Below are 12,392 nucleotides of genomic sequence, written 5' to 3' on the forward strand. Positions count from 1 at the left end.
GTATGCCTCTCTGTGTCAAACCAAAGCCTGGAAACTGGAGATAGATGGTCTAAACACCTGACACCCAGGAGTGGTGGTGTCTGAGAACTGAAAAATGTGGATGTCCTGGGTCCAAAAGGGAAAGTGTCTACTTTTCTTTTGCTCTAGCCTCACCCCTATCCACCATAGACTGGTGGATACAACTTCCAGTGGTGAGGGTAGACCTGCAGTACTGGGTCTACCAATTCAAATGCTAATCTCTTCTAGAAACAGCCTCACTGTTGCACCAAAAATAATCCTGAGCCAGAGATTTGGGTACCCTCTAACAATCAAGTTGACATCTGGAATACATTCCTGGGGACCTTGTTTAGATGTAGTAAGTCTCAGTGGGTCAAGGTGATAAAGGCTTCTGGGGGAAGCAGACACTGTAGTATCTGGAACCATGCTTTAAATTGCTAAGAATTAAGCCACTAATCAAACCATAGTGAAAAGCCTGGAGTGGTGGCCCAAGCCTTTGACCTTGGTGCTTTAGAGGCAGAGGCAGGCAGATCTCCGTGAGTTCAAGGCCAGACTGGTCTATGTGGCACAACTCTCCCTAAAAACAACAACAAAGGTTGTGAGGGGGATGATGGAGATGGCTCAGCTAGTTAGGTAGCTACCTCAGAAGCTCAAGAACATTTTTCAGTTCCCAGAACCCATGAAGAAATAGGCCGGAGTGGTGGTGCAAGCTTACAATCTCAGAACTTGGAAGGAGGTGATAGGCAGATCCCTGGGGCTCCCTAGCTAGCCAGGCTAAACAAATTGGCAAGTTCCAAACTACTGAGAAGCCTGTCTTGAAAGACAGTGGATAGTATTCTTGAAAAATGTCAGCCAAGGTCATCCCCTGACTTCTACATGTATGCGTACATGTAAATTCTCTCTCTCTCTCTCTCTCTCTCTCTCTCTCTCTCTCTCTCTCTCTCTCTCTCTCTCTCTCTCTCTCTCTCACGCACACACATTTAAAACATACTCAGGTGTAGCTACCCATCCCTGTTGGCCTGGCCAAGCTGTCACATAGCTTAGTCGAAGGAGATGTGGGACATTCTATGAGGCTTTTCTCATGTGTCTGGCAGGGTCTTCTTCCCTGAAAAAGGAGGGCTGTTTACCTGACCTCCCCTATGCCATCCTTGGTAAAATCCTTGTCAGGTTACAGAGGGGGTAAGGTCCACCCAGCAGGGTGCTCTGACCCACCTGCTCTGGGTCTGCATCCATTAGATGACTGGACTCCATTGGGTCACGTTGGCCTTCCCACAGGCCACAATCTGTATCACTTCCCACCATCAACACCCCAGGGGCCACCATTCAGTGGTGCTGCCCAACCATTTCGTACATTATCTTGAGGGCGGAGTGGTTGGGGCTGAACTTTCAGGTTTTTGTTGAGGAACCTGAGCACCTGATAGAAGAACTCCAATGTGTTGTTGCAAGTGCTGTTAATACCATCCCACTTACCAGCATAGTTCACATTCCTGTCATTTTTGAATGGCTCAGTAGTTCCATTTTCTCATGTTGCCCAGCTTGGCCATGAGTGGTGGGGCTTTCCTCTGAGGCTGGGCGCTGGGCATACCTCCAGGTTTTTCCTCTTGGATTTTAGATGGGGTCCTCTGATTATCTACTAAAATTATTCCCTGTGCCTGCCACCATTAAAAATTGGCAGGTCACCCAGGGACATGGTCATAGAACCTGCTGAACTTATTTTATTTTTCCTTTCCACAGTATTCTTCCTAATTGTAACTATAAAATCACTTCCACGGTCACGAATTGAAAGCCTGTCTCTTCCACAGACTTTTCGCTTCCAGGTGTGTGGTCTCATCTTTCTGCCTTTACAACATTCTGACCTGCAGGAAGGTCAGGAAAATAGTCTAGATGAACAGATAGCCTGCACTGTGTCTAGACTGTGTGGGTGCTGAGGGGGATGCTGAGTGCATGCTAAGGTGGGTGCTGAGTGGATGCTGAGATTGGTGCTGTGGATGTTGGGTGGAAGCTTCATGGATGCTGACATGGGTGCTGAACTAGATGGATGCTGACTGAGATTTTCTTCTCACAGCACCACCTGCCCATCAGCATGTGGTGAGAACCTGTGTGGCCCAGGTATTGTTTTAGACACTGGGAAAATACGAACCCTGGGGTGGGCAAAGGCCTTGCCTCCATGCAGTTCACGTCTCCGAGCCAGAATGGGGAAGGAAATGGCCAATTTTACTTCATTTGGGCAAATACCAGAAGACACAGACCCTCAGGGTTCTATGGGATTGGACTGAAGTTGGGGACTTCAGGAAGTCTGCCTGGAGATAGGAGACTTGAACTGGGTCCAGAACTGCCTGCTTCAAACTCCTGGCATCTGCATAGCTGCTGCAGTGGGCTGAGCCCTTGTTGGCAGGATTCTTCTCAGCCGTGTGCTTGGCTGTGGGCTGCTGCATCCTCATTTGAAGCTCATTATAGAGATGATATATCGGGAAAGCACATTTCACAGGGGAGGCATCGCTCGAGCAGCCATACTGTGCAGTTACCTCAATGCCTCCGGATTGCGGGCACCCCTGTCAAGCACCCCATGGCTCTATCACACTGTAGATGCAGTGCCTACCCTGAGGGACTAGACAGAGCTTGTGTCATGTGATTAGTGGAGCTAGGAAGGACCTCGGTCAAGTTACCACGACACGTTGAATGTTTCAATAGTAGCACATCTGAAGAGCAAAAGGAAAAATACCAAGCCAGATTGGGATTTCTGACTTTATTCCATGAGAACCATGGAAGAGAATAATAAATTATCGATTACAGAGTGTTTCCTTTGTTAGTCACCGTGAGAAAAGCATTCTTTTCCACTGTTTAGATGGCATTGCTGGTGACTGGAATCCTTAGGGCTCTCAGACACTGGGCATTCCCTGTGCTTCTGGAATGTCTCTCCTCACACCCCTCTTCTGCATCCACCACCATCATCCCTTGCCACATGTGTGTAGTCTTGTGTCCTGTGGTTCACATGTCTCCAAAGTATACCATTCACAGAGTTTAAAATAGTCGATGGAGCTCAATAGCCGATGTCTACCAGTGCAAGGCTAGTGTTGTTCTTCCTCCGCTCTTTGGAGCTGGGAGTTTTCACTGTTGAGAGTTTTCTTCCATGTTAGAGATCAGTGCGCTTATGTGTGCTCAGCAGCTGCTCTACTCCAGTGACTTAGTCTTCAGTCTCTGCTGAGATAAAAAAAAAATATTTCTGGTGGCGCTGTGCTCTTGTTTGGATTTCTTATGGCAGATCTACTTCTTCTTTTTCTGAAAACATTTATCTTTATTTATCTATGTGTCTGTGTGCACGTGTGTGTATGCTTGCAGAGGCCAGAAGAGGGTGTCAGACCTGGAATTGGAACTGGAGATACTGGCAGTGGTGAGCTGCCTGATGTGGATGCTGGGGCCTGAACTCTGGTCTTCTACAAGAACAGCAACTGCTCTAAAACTGCTGGGCCATCTCTTTAGCTCCCTTAATATATTTATTTTTCACGTAGTATTTTTTAATTCTATGTGATTATATTTGGGGAAATTGAGGCAAATTCCTAATGATTTGATGGCACACTTTTATTTTGAAAATTTGTTGTATTTAACTTCATTTTTAAGTGATTGCAGACCTTTTAAAAAGTTGGAAAAAAAACCCCACAAAACATAGACGTGTGACCTTCATTCTGCCTCCCCAAAGGTTCACATGAAAATCTTTGCTGAACCACCCAGCTGGAAGCTATGAACTCTTCTGTAAACTTTAGATTTAGATTTTGTGATCTATGAATGTCTTTTTTCCTGTCCCAGGGCCCAGTTAAGCCTCCCATCTAGGATCATCCGTTTTATTTCATTTATCTTTTGGAAAGGTTGGAATAAGACATCTTAGTAGTCTGTGCCCATGTCACGGTTTATATATGAAATAGCTCTCCCTAAAAGGCTCACATGTTAAAAGTTTTGATCCCTAATGTAAATTTTGGAGGGGCTTTGGCTGGATCATGAGATATTTGACCTGATCAGCTAGTCAACACAATGAAATAAACCTAATCTATGAATGAACTCCACCAGTGAATTAACCTAACCTATTAAAACCATCGATGGATTTATAATCTGATGGCATTATTGGGAGGTGGTGGGAACCAGGAGGTGGGGCCTGGTGGAGGAAGTAGGTCATTGGAGTTTGCCTTTGAAAGGTCTATTTTGTCCCTTTCCTTTCCTGTCCCTCTCTGCTTCCCAGCCACCATGAAGTGAACAGCCTCCCCTGTCTCATGCTTCCACTGCCATGATGCTGTGCCTCACCACGGGTCCATTCCTGTGGAACCAGCTGGTCATGGACTAAACACTCTGAAATAGAGCCAAAATAAACTTCTCTTACTTTGAGCTGTTCCCTGAAGTATTCCATCACAGCCATAGAAAATGACTAGCCACAGACTGCCAGTGACAGGAGTTGTAGTCTGCCAACACTGTGTGTGTGTTGTGGAGCTGTTGTGAGTCGTGCTGATGGAGTGGGGACTGGACCCCTTGCTTGTCTCCTTGTCTTGTTTTCTAAGGGTAGCAGCTCCGTATAAAGGAGGCGGGCTACCCTGGGCTAAGCTCTGGTGCAGACTTTTTTTTTTTTTTTTAATTTGTTTGGTTTTTCGAGACAGTGTTTCTCTGTGTAGTTTTGGTTCCTATCCTGGATCTCACTCTGTAGACCACGCTGGCTTTGAACTCTGCCTCCCAAGTGCTGGGATTAAAGGCATGTGGCACCACTGCCTGGCCAGGTGCAGACTCTTAATGTGAGCTCTCAGGGCTCCCTGAGCTCTGTGTATTGTGGTGAATGAAACGGTCTCCTACTTAGGTGAGAATTAAATTTCTGGCTTTGAGGCATGTTTTGTGTTTTCACAGTATGAATTCTAAGCAGGGATTTTATTTAATTATGTTAAAAGTGGAATGATAAATAATACAAATGTATGGGAAGTACTTTTCCTTGTGTCTGTTGGGGTCAATGTGGTGGATCTGAAGAGGGTATACACTCTAAGTTTAATAGTGCATTGCAAAAGCTATTTCTCTTCTTTGTCCACTAATGTTGCTCAATGTATTTGATGTGTGAAGAAAGACTCTAAGTTATTCCTTGACCCCAAGGCAGTGTTTAAAATTCCCATAAAAGTCAGTTTTGCTTTGCCTCAGTGTTCCTTGCTTTGGTGAGGGGTGTGGTTGTGGGGGTTGGGCTTCTGTCTTCTCTTGAGTGTCTCCTTCCCACTGAGGATGCCCATCTGTCAGTTTCTGTAGTCTGCTGCGCCTAGGCAGTGACAGGCTTTGGTGGCTCGCTGCTTTCCTCATATTTATGGTAAGCCAGGGTGAAACTGAAATTGTAGTAGTCTTCTAAATCAGTCAATGCAACATTTTTGGGCCAGTAGCGCAGTTAGTAGAGTACTTACCTTTCATGCACAAATTTCTGGGTGTGATCCCTTGCTTACATAGGGGTGGTAGCACATGCCTCTAATCCCAGCACTCAGGAGGTAAAGGCAAGAGGATCAGAAGTTCAAGGTCATCCCTAGTCATGTATATAACTGTATTATCTTAGGCTATGTGAAACCCTGTCTCAAAAAGAAAACAAAATATCTTTGACTAAACTGAGGATTCTTTAGAATCTTTGGAAGTATCTCAATGAGCAGGGCCTCCAGGCCTCTGTTGATAGACAGATATCCTGACCCTGTCCTGGGATGAGGTTGGAACTTGTGCCCAAGAAGGTGACAGTTAGGGCTAGGATAGTCTGGAATCATTCATAATCAATTATGTCATGAGTGTGATGTGGAATATTCCTTTGCACTATGTAAATATATGTTGCTGTGATTTGTTTAATAAAGAAGCTGACTGGCCAATAGCTGGACAAGATAAGGTTAGGTGGGAGAACCAGACTAAGGACACTGGGAAGAAGAAGGGCAGGGTCAGAGGAGTCACCAGTGAGAGAGACACAGAAAATAAACAGGAAGTACAAGATGAAAGAGAGGTGATACCATGTGGCAGAATGTATATTAATATAAATGAGTTAATTTAAGTTGAAAGAGTTAGCTAGTAACAAGCCTGAGCTATTGGCTGAGCATTTATAATTAATATCAAGTCTCTGTGCCGGTTATTTGGGAACTGGCGGATGGGAAAGAAAAGTCTGCCTACAGTGTGAGTCTGATCCATGTGGAGTTACCAAGGCACTTGAAAACCAGACCTCACCATGAGCTATGGTCCCTTAAGGCTGGTACTTGAAGTCCAGAACATAGGGGGTCTGGGCTTTCTCAGTCAAGCATCCTGGAGTTATCCACATGTTGCACTCTCCTGAGTGATAGTGGGGGGTTATTAGCAAGGTGAAGAGCCAGCCACCCTGGGGCTGCCTCTTAACAGCTCTGTGCCTGTGAAAGGGTCTTCTTTTCCTCAGAAGCTGAGGCAATTATGGGCCTTCTCTCTTCCCTACACACTGACTCAGCATGGAGCTTGCTCTGTGGAGAGGTCAAGGACTTGTCCTGAGGACAAGTTTTACCTTGCTTTAATATGAATGTCCTAGACTGAACTCGCTTTGAACCTGATTTGTGGGTCAGCAATGGTGCCCAGGTGGAGGGAGTATGGATGAAGGTATGGTGGACCTGTGGGCCTGTGTTGGTTGCTTTCTGTCAACCTGACCTATAGGTAAGTCTGGAGGGGTATTGTCTTTATTAATGATTGATGTGGGAGGGCCCAGCTCATCTCGGGCAGTACCACCCCAGGCCAATGGTCCTGAGTTATATAAAAAAGCAGGCTGAGCAAGCCAGTAAAGTAGCATTCCTCCATGGCCTCTGTATCAGTTTCTGCTTTATCTAGGATGGAAATTGGAATGCAGCCTTGGTCAAACTGCTACAAGAGAAGCTGAAGTAAGGAACTGGCTTCATGGAACATCACGTAGTCAATAAAATTATTTTTAGTGCAACAAACTGAGAAGTAGCTGTTGTTCAGGCATATGAACATTTTCAAGCTTGCAGGCACATGAGCATTCATATGTGAACAAGCAACTGACTGCTTGGCCTCCCACAGAGTAGCGCAGCCAGGTAGCTGGAGAGGCAGGAATCTCTTCACCCTCTGGATCTTTCTGACTGACATGGCATCCATTGCTTGGTGTTGGGGGTTTTCTTGGCTTCTGGAACTGTGGTTGTGTGTGATCTGGGTCACAACCAATCTTCTTCAGTGCACAAAAACATCTCTTCACTAGAACAGGTAGACAGTCTTTGCCGACACTGGGTGAAGGATGTAGTCCAGTGCTCTTCCCTACACCATAGCTGTTGAACACCTCACTATTTTTCCTTCACCTAAGAGCTAACAGCCCAGCTCCACCTTAATGTCCCAGAGGGGTTTGAGCCCTGATGTCTGAGATGACTGGATGCCTGCTAATGAGAGAGAGCTCCCTCTTCCTTGCTCCTGTCCCTCATCTCCCTCCTTCCATTCTCCCTCCCCATCTTTTGTTATTTTCCAAACAGGGCTTCATTCTGTAGCTTAGGCTGCTCTGAAACTCCTTCTGGTCTCAAACTTAAAATAACCCTCCTGCCTCAGTTTCCCAAGTTCTGGAATTATAGGAATATACTGCCATGCTTGGGGTTTTGAGGAGCTTGGGGTTTTCACAGCTTCTGAAGGACATGTCTGGTGTCTTTTCCTTGCTCCCCTGTTCTGCCCTTCCCTCTAGCCTTTCTTCTTCGTCCTTCAGAGATGACAAGAGTTTGTTGTAGAGAATGTTCATGTTGGCAGGACAAGATTCCTTTCTAACATCCTATGTGTTTTAGCTGCCAGGAATAAAGTAACTCCCTCCATTTACAGCTGGGGCAGGTTCTGTTAAGTCAGAAAACTCTTAGGAACAGGCCGCTGCTGGGAAATGTGGAGACCTAGTTTTCTTGTCTGTCGAGTGGGGGTAACAGGGCTTCCATGAAAGGTTGGGAAAGTTGAAGTGTGAACAGCATCCTTCCTGTTGGAAGGACATAATTCTATCTTATCTTTTGCCTTCTCTTAGTATCCAGAGGGGTGATGGGAACATGACCAAGTCTTATTATTAGAATGCACGCGATACTTGATAATAGCAATGAGCTTAGTTAAAAGGACTAGTTTTAAGTTGTAGAGTAAAATTCCTCTTGGTCTAAACATTTGGAAATAATTTCTACTCGTGGCTTTGCAGATAGAGTATTTGGGGGCCATTCAGCTATTTTGTTTATTCGGAGCCTTATTTCTGAATTTGATTTATTTTTGCTAAACATTGCTTAAGCCAGTGCAAAATCAGCAGGCCTTGGCATCCTTGCCCATGCCCAGTTCTTCTCCCCCAAATTAGCCTCTTTCAAAGCTCATTCTCACGGTGTGTTTTCACAGTTCTAACTGATTTGTCATACTGCTTGTGGTGGCTGATGCTGTTTGTCAACTTGCCTGGATTTGGGATCACCTAGATGTCTCTGGGTGTGCCTTCGAGGGCATTTCTAGAGTCTTAACTGAGGAGGGGCGACCCACCCGGATTGTGATTGGCACCATCCATGGACTGCACTCCCAGACTGAGCAAAACTGGGAGGAGGAGGAGGAGGAGGAAGCCCTTCATTTGTCTGCTTCCTGGTTGGCACAGCCATCTATGTTCACCACAGTATCTTTCCTACCAAGATAGACTGCACTCCTTTGGATTGGGAGCCCAAATCAACCTGTCCTCCCTCAAGTTGCTTTTTGTAAGTTATTTGGTTCCAGTAGCAAGAAAAGTGACTAATATATTAATATGTGTTTGGCCATTTATTTTACATGTTTTCTTTTAATTTCCTGGAATGAAAGATGAGCATTTTGTTTCTTAAATCACATATCCCACCTACTCTGTGGACTTTTCCTGGGGAGACAAGCATATCTATTTACTGAAGATAAGATACCATTGGCAGACCAAATGAATGACTTCACTCGTGTGTAGCTTGGTGAGTCCATGGGTTTAGTTAGAGTTGCTTACAAGAACATGGAAACCTTTCAAGTGGTTACACCACTGAAGAAAATGTTCTTTCCTCATCAATGGTCAACTACTCATATATCCTCAGAGAGGGGTGGGGTCTCATGAACCTGCTCCCCTCCACGAAAGAATGCTAATGAGCTCAATCTCTTCTTTTTATTTACAAAGTTTATTCATACAATATATTTTGGTCATATTCTCCTCTCTCCCTCAACTCCTTCCAGAACTTTCTTACTCCCTACCTACCCAACTTTATGTTCTTTCTCTCTTTCAAAAAAAGAAAAACAACAGTAAAAAAATTAAACAAATAAACATAATGCCAATCAGATAAAAAATGCTAACACACACAATCACACACACACACACACACACACACACACACACACACACAGACATAGAAACCTATGGAGTCTGCTTTGTGTTGTTTAACTGCTCATGGAGATAGGGTCTGCCCTGAAGTGTGATTGACGTACCCAGTGACACTCCATTGAAAAAAATAATTTTCTCTTTGCTAGTAGGTATCAATTGATGCCCATTTGCTTAGGGATGGGGTCCTATGGAGCTCAAAGGAGACAGGCACCACTATAGATGCATTCAGATCTAGACACACAGAAACACCCCACACAGGTACACAGGCACACACTGCCCTCCCCAGGTCCTTTCCTTACTGCGGCTACTGGTTTGAAACATAGGATGGTTAAAAATAACTATCAAAATTCTTTTAGTAGGAAATACCTCTTAATGCTATTTTACGAAGAGAGATTTGTTTTCCTTTCAGATGGCTCTGACAATATTGGTTAAACTAATATTGTATTTTATTTCTGTGTGTGTGTGTGGGCATATGTTTATAGAGGACAGAGATTGATGCTGCGTGTCTTCTCTATCACTTTCCATCAGACTTCTTAAGAAAAGCTGTTTTGTTTTTTTGTTTGTGTTGTGTTGTTTTGTTTTTGGTCTCTCATAAACCAGGAATATTGTCTAGCCTGCCTGGCCAGCAAGCTCTGGGGTTCTACCTGTCCCTGCTTTCAAGTGGTGAGATTACACTGTGCATCATAGCACCCAGCTTTTTGCGTGTATCCTGGGGGTCTGCATAGCCAAGTATCTTATCCATTGAATCATCTCCTTAGTCCCTGAGCTTTCATTAAAGAAATGGTTCCAGTGCCACAGGCTAATAAATATATCTAGTTTTAAAAAGAGAAAAGAATTTTAAAGAAATAATTAAAAATAAGCCAGGCATCTTGGGGTGTTACTCGCAATTCCAGCACTCAGGAAACTGAAGCAGGAAGATGACATGATCCAGCCTGGGTATGGTGGTTGGAATGCAAATGGCCCCACAGGCTCATCGGGATTGGCGCTATTGGGAGGTGTGTTCTTTTTTTTTTTTTTTTTTTCTTTTTTTTTTTTGTGATATATATTTTTTATTTTACAATACCATTCAGTTCTACATATCAGCCATGGGTTCCCCTATTCTCCCCCCTCCCACGCCCTCCCCTTACCCCCAGCCCACCCTCCATTCCCACCTCCTCCAGGACAAGTGGGAGGTGTGTTCTTGTAGGTGTTGTGCTGTTAGAGGGAGTGTGTAACTGGCTTTGAGGTCTTAGAGGCTCAAGCCAAGCCCAGTGTGACATTCTCTTCCTGCTGCCTACGGATCTGGATGTAGAATTCTCAGCTCCTTCTCCAGCACCATGTCTGCCTGTGTGCCACCATGGTTCCTACCATGATGGTACTGGATTAAATCTCTAAACTGTAAGCCAGTCCTAATTAAATGTTTCCCTTCATAAGAGTTGCCATGGTCATGGTGTCTCTTCATAGCAATAAAACCCTAAGACACTAGACTGTGTAGTGAGACCCGGTCTCCAGAAAAACAAAAACAAAACCGCAACAATAACAATAAACCCCAACCCATGCCCTGCCATCTCAGGCTCTGGGAGGAGCCAGCGGTGACTACAGCCCACATTTAAAACTTTACTGCTTACATCTTGGTTCTGGCTACAGCTTCCATCTGGAAAGATGAGACGAACAGATTCGGCCGGAAGCTTCAGGAATGTAGCAAGTGTGACCTTTTCCAGGTGGAGTTTGGATCTCCTGCCCCTCCCTACCAGGTGCCACTGGATTGACTGGAGTTACCAGGCAGATGGGGTATACAGGTCCCTGCACCCTACTGCAGAGCCTCTCTGTGTGAATATAGTCAGGAGAGACCATGTGCACTTCCAGTGTGCACCTGGCAGAGGTTTGCACATTTCCATCTGCCACCCTGGCATCTGTACTTTTCCAGTGTTTTCCAGGCCCCCTGTGGAGTAAGCGCAGCCGTGGTGGTTCCTGTTGAACTGCTTTTGTCCTGAGCAGTGAACAGTGACAGGTGAGCCTACCTCTGGCTCCTGGTACAATTATAATTAACTGTGAGCCTCACCTAAAATCCCTTAGCTATGCAAGATTTTTTCCCTCTTTGCATGACCTTGGATGGTCTGTGACAAATAGGCTTCTGACAGTTGATTCTGACAAATGCAGAAGATCACCCGGGGAACAGGGAGGTATGCTGTATTAGCTCAAGGCTTACAGGCTGGTTATGCTGTTGGCTTTTTCTTCTCTCCTTGAGAGATCAAAGGGGGAAGCTCCATTGGATGTAATGCCATAGAAGGTATTTAGAAAAGAGGAGCTGAGGAGATAGCTCAGTCTGACAAGGTCTGTCCTGTAAACACTAAGATCTGAGTTTGGATTGGAGCTCTTGTGAAAAGCTGAGTATGGTAGGAACACATCTGTAACCCTAGCACTGGGTGGATGGGGGGCGGAAACAGGTAGATTCCTGAAGTTTCCAGGCTCAACCGATGAACTCCAGGTGCAGTGAGAAACCCTGTCTTGAAAATAAGGTGGACAGTGATTGGGAAGGCACTCAATATCAACCTCTGGTCTCCACATACACTCTTACATACATTCATGCACATACCATCCACAAACACACAGCAAAGTATTCAGAAAAGAAATGATTATTTTGTGTGAGTGTGTGTAAAACAACATGAGCTCTTAAGTCATGGGTAAGAATGGACTAGAAAGACAGGGTTATAGAAATCAACACAGCTTATAAATTTCAAAGTTTATCATGGTTCTTTCTCGAAGGGTTGGGAAAGGGTCTTTGGCTATGGGTTCCCCATGAGTGACAGTATCAATAATGAAGTCAGAGATAATCCCATTTCCACAGCCTTCCTACACTGAGTTCTGAGGGTTACACTGATCTTCATAAGAAACCCCTGCTTACCCCAACTTGTCGGCAGCCATGTGGAACAGAATCACCAAACCAGGGCTAACACCTTCCCTCTGTCATGAGGTGACCTGTCACAGTGCTATTCACTGTGTCCAATATGAGTCAAAAAGGAAAAACATTGGTATGTAGGCATTTACCTGTGAAGGGATATCCTATCTTTTTTTCTGTTTAATGTTTATACTT

At 44.9% G+C, this 12,392-nt stretch overlaps 1 protein-coding gene across 11 annotated transcripts in view; it reads left to right on the forward strand.

Moving 5' to 3' along the window:
• Positions 1–12,392, forward strand: part of Fhod3 (formin homology 2 domain containing 3) — a 425,281-nt gene that overhangs the window by 125,716 nt on the left and 287,173 nt on the right. The gene's annotated exons all lie outside the window — the stretch shown is intronic.

The sequence above is a fragment of the Peromyscus maniculatus genome, chromosome 19 (assembly GCF_049852395.1).
Source record: "Peromyscus maniculatus bairdii isolate BWxNUB_F1_BW_parent chromosome 19, HU_Pman_BW_mat_3.1, whole genome shotgun sequence".
In the NCBI taxonomy this organism is placed as follows: Eukaryota; Metazoa; Chordata; class Mammalia; order Rodentia; family Cricetidae; genus Peromyscus; species Peromyscus maniculatus.